We start from the raw sequence: 5000 nt of genomic DNA, 5'->3' as shown, positions 1-5000 counted from the left end.
GTGAGGTGCAACAGCGTCGATTCGCTTTTCTGTACGGGGAGAAATAGAACGTTGAGTTGACTTATCGGGTCTTCGTTGGAATTACCGTCGCTGGCATTGTAAACTCCAGATGACCTTGTGATTCCTTCGTCGGGCACTGGTAAAGGGTGGCGATGATTCGTTCTATAATAGTAATACCCGTCGTAGCGTTTCGACCGATGTCACCCGCCACGAAAGTCTCTCTCGACGTGGAAACCCCGCGCCGAAGAGTAAACGCGAAGGCTTACCATACGAAAGAAAACGGTATTATACGCCTGTGGTATGTGCGTCTCGGCTCTGTGATACGCGATCGGCAGAGTTACAAAAAAACGTTGATGGGCCACGATTTCCGTGCGTCTTACATCTTTCGACGATGGGACGATCCACGCGAAGAGTAGTTACGTGCTCGCGCGAGGTGCGATAGCGTCGATTCGCTTTTCTGTACGGGGAGAAATAGAACGATGAGTTGACTTATCGGGTCTTCGTTGGAATTACCGTCGCTGGCATTGTAAACTCCAGATGACCTTGTGATTCCTTCGTCGGGCACTGGTAAAGGGTGGCGATGATTCGTTCTATAATAGAAATACCCGTCGTAGCGATTCGGCCGAGTCACCCGCCACGAAACTCTCTCTCGTCGTGGAATCCCCATGTCGGAGAGTAAAACGCGAAGGCTAACTATATAAGAAATATATAGTATTATTTATGCCTGTGGTTCTCCGTTTGCCCTACTCTCAGATACGCGACTCGGAGAGTTACGAATAATCGTGATGGACCACGATTTCTGTACGTCTTACATCTTTCGACGATGGGACGATCCACGCGAAGAGATCATTCCTGCTTGCGTGAGGTGCGATAGCGCCGATTCGCTTTTCTGTACGGGGAGAAATAGAACGATGAGTTGACTTATCGGGTCTTCGTTGGAATTACCGTCGCTGGCATTGTAAACTCCAGATGACCTTGTGATTCCTTCGTCGGGCACTGGTAAAGGGTGGCGATGATTCGTTCTATAATAGAAATACCCGTCGTAGCGATTCGGCCGTGTCACCCGCCACGAAAATCTCTCTCGTCGTGGAATCCCCGCGTCGTAGAGTAAACGCGAAGGCTTGCTATAGAAGACTATAGTTTATACGCCTGTGGTTCACCGGTTGCCTGCTCTCCGGGGTACGCGATCGCGCAGGAGTTACGGAAGAACTTGATGGGCCACGATCTCCAAGCGGCTATATCTTTCGACGATGGGACGATTCACGCGAAGAGAACGTTCGTGCATGCGTGAGGTGCGATAGCGTTGATTCGCTTGTCTGTACGGGGAGAAATAGAACGATGAGTTGACTTATCGGGTCTTCGTTGGAATTACCGTCGCTGGCATTGTAAACTCCAGATGACCTTGTGATTCCTTCGTCGGGCACTGGTAAAGGGTGGCGATGATTCGTTCTATAATAGAAATACCCGTCGTAGCGTTTCGACCGATGTCACCCGCCACGAAATTCTCTCTCGTCGTGGAATCCCCGCGTCGGAGAGTAACCGCCGAAGGCTTGCTATAGAAGACTATAGTTTATACGCCTGTGGTTCACCGGTTGCCGGCTCTCCGGGGCACGCGATCGCGCGAAGGTTACGGAGGGACGTGAAGCGCCCGAGCAATGAAACGTCCGCAGGAGGAAACGAGCAACCGCCGAACATTGTTTCGCGACGTTTCCATAATGTATTGTCGTTTCGCTCGCATCCCGCTTCTTTCCCCTAGTTTCCTCGACGCGTAGTTTCGCAGCCTTAGTGGACGAATCATTCTCGATTCGAGGAAAGATATGCAGTGGGGCGTGCAATGAGCCCGCCAGAGACCACGATCTCCAATGCGTCTTTACATCTTTGGACGATGGGACGATCCACGCGAAGAGAACGTTCGTGCTTGCGCGAGGTGCATTAGCGTCGATTCGCTTTTCTGTACGGGGAGAAATAGAACGATGAGTTGACTTATCGGGTCTTCGTTGGAATTACCGTCGCTGGCATTGTAAACTCCAGATGACCTTGTGATTCCTTCGTCGGGCACTGGTAAAGGGTGGCGATGATTCGTTCTATAATAGAAATACCCGTCGTAGCGATTCGGCCGAGTCACCCGCCACGAAACTGTCTCTCTTTCGTCGTGGAAACCCCGCGTCGGAGAGTAAAACGCGCGAAGGCTGTGACTGTAACATATATATATATATATACACAGTATACAATGCCTGTGGTTTTTGCGCGTGTCGGCTCTTCGGTATACGCGATCGGCCAGAGTTACGGAGGGACGGTGAAGCGCACGAGAAATTGAAACGGCCGCACGATTGGAACCGAGCAACCGTCGAACATTGTTTCGCGACGTTTCCATAATGCGTTTTCGTTTCGCTCGCATACCGCTTCTTTTCCCCTAGTCTCTGAGACGCGTTTTCGAGCCGTTCTTCTACTATCGATTCTCGTAGAGAGAAGGGACCGGGTAGTCTGGAAGTGGAACCCGCATCTTGCGTGTACCGTACACGGAATTGAGAGGACCGGCCGTGAAGCTCGTTTTAAAGCCGTGCGTCTGACACCCAACTCTTGCGCGCCAATTTCGCGGCAAGAGATAATATGGGACGAATGACCGGCAAAGAGCCAGCTGTGAAGTCTGTTTTTTTAATCGAATCCGTGGACGTGTGTATGCCGCAGCGTCGCTCGTCGTGTTCGTTCATGGTCGTTCCGAGAGAAAGAACGAAAGCGGTAACGAAGGGACCGGCCGTGAAGCTCGTTTTAAAGCCGCGCGTCTGACACCCAACTCTTGCGCGCCAATTTCGCGGCAAGAGATAACATGGGACGAATGACCGGCAAAGAGCCAGCTGTGAAGTCTTTTTTCATTATTTGCTTTCAATCGATCGATCGGTACGATTCGTGCAACGTTTCGCGCGATGCGACGCGAAAACATGCGCGCAACAATAGATGCGTCTGATCGGAAGAACGCGAGGGTCGACTGCACGCGATGGATTCAGTATCGGGTAGGATACAAAATATATCCCCGTCGTTTCCACGCGTGCGAGTCTTCTGCGTCTTTCGCGGGTTTTTGAATGCACTATACGCCCGGAACGTCGAGAAATATATACATATTACTTGAACGTTTTTCGTCTCGAAAGGCTTCGGTGTCGTCTCCAAGGCGACGCCTGAATCTCCTTCGCGCGCTGGTCGGAGATTCAGGTATCAACTTTTATCTTCTCTTTGAAAGAAGAGAGATATTAGGTCGAACAAATGAGAATAAAATTATATATGTGAAATATAAAATTTATACGATTACCCTGAACGGTGGATCACTTGGCTCGTGGGTCGATGAAGAACGCAGCTAATTGCGCGTCAACGTGTGAACTGCAGGACACATGAACATCGACATTTCGAACGCACATTGCGGTCCACGGATACAATTCCTGGACCACGCCTGGCTGAGGGTCGTTTACGTACCATACACTGCTTGCGTAGCTCTGTCAAATCCCCGCCGTCGTTCACCTCTTCGGATCGAACGTTTTTTTACCGAAGGGCGCAAAGAACGTCTCTGAGTCGGGTTAAGAGAAGGATGCTACGTACGAGCGAACGATGGGTGTCTCGTCGGCGTTTGTCGCGGACACGCGAAAATTCTGTGAATTTCACGGACAGTGTACGTTCTAGTTGTTGCAAAACGATCGGAATCGTTTGTATGGACTCGCGTGAGTGTTCGCGGCGTCGTGCGTCGTTCAATTACGACCGCCCGCGGATACCGCTCCACTGCGATATGGATCTGAGCGACAACTTTTTCGGCTGTTCGTGAGATGAACGGTTTCGTGTGTTTAGAAAAATTTTTTTTCCCGCGCTCCCGACGTCACCTGAAATGATGCGTCAGAGGTGAAAGAAAATATTAAGAAGTCGAGAGAGAGAGACTACACACGTTTTATTCATATTTTGTATACCGTGCGTGAGACGGATGTGCACGACACGTCGTATGTCGGTATATTACCGACTGGCCCCAGGGAGATTGTTTTCTTCCTCTCTTACGAATGAGATGTACGTTTCGGAGGATCGTCGTTACCGAAACACACGGCAAAACGAGACTTCTCGCAGCAGAACCTTTATACACAATACACATCGACTCTTTTTACCCCGAGAGAGAGAGAAAAGGTGTATTTCTTTTTTTTATTTTTCGAATTCGACGCACGAACGCTTTGACGACTGGAGAAAAACACGGTGTGTGTTAAAATCGTGCGGGACGAGCATGCGTATTCGTAACGGGTCGAATAGTTCTTATTCCCCGTCGTCGCGTGTCCTCGCTGGACCACCACCGTGCGCTTCCGCCACGTTCAGTTGAATTTCGAAATATATATATATAAAAAGAATCACCATATACTCTCTTTCGGGAGGTGTATTTTTATCGGTTTCTGCTATAGAGAAGAGACGGAGATCGTGTTGTGAGGTGTAACGTTTCTGTATCCCCGTTTCGGAGGATCGTCGTTATCGGCGGAACACACGTCAAAACGAGACTTCTCGCAGAACCTTTATACACAATACACATCGACTCTTTTACCCCGAGAGAGAGAAAAGGTGTTTTTCTTTTTTTTTTATTTTTCGAATTCGACGCACGAACGCTTTGACGACTGGAGAAAAACACGGTGTGTGTTAAAATCGTGCGGGACGAGCATGCGTATTCGTAACGGGTCGAATAGTTCTTATTCCCCGTCGTCGCGTGTCCTCGCTGGACCACCACCGTGCGCTTCCGCCACGTTCAGTTGTATTTCGAAATATATATATATAAAAAGAATCACCATATACTCTCTTTCGGGAGGTGTATTTTTATCGGTTTCTGCTATAGAGAAGAGACGGACGATCGTGTGTGACACCACGTGGTAACGTTTCCGTATCCCCGTAAAATACGTTTATCTTTTCTCGTAGAAAAGAGAGAGGAAGAGGCAGGAGCTCCTCTTTGGCGAGGCTTTCGAACGTCGCGTCCCGTCCGCCGGAATATAATG

The 5000-nt window shown here is 49.6% G+C and overlaps 1 non-coding gene across 1 annotated transcript; it reads left to right on the top strand.

The window, feature by feature from the left end:
* The first annotated feature begins 3301 nt into the window (after positions 1–3301).
* On the top strand, positions 3302–3456 carry LOC143175413 (5.8S ribosomal RNA). The gene has a single exon (XR_013000204.1). It is a non-coding gene; the product is annotated as a 5.8S ribosomal RNA (ribosomal RNA).
* Positions 3457–5000: the final 1544 nt, after the last annotated feature.

This window comes from Nomia melanderi, unplaced genomic scaffold, assembly GCF_051020985.1.
Source record: "Nomia melanderi isolate GNS246 unplaced genomic scaffold, iyNomMela1 scaffold0084, whole genome shotgun sequence".
Lineage (NCBI taxonomy): Eukaryota > Metazoa > Arthropoda > Insecta > Hymenoptera > Halictidae > Nomia > Nomia melanderi.
The sequence above is the reverse complement of the archived record's forward strand: the minus strand, read 5'-3'. Positions and strand labels throughout refer to the sequence as shown.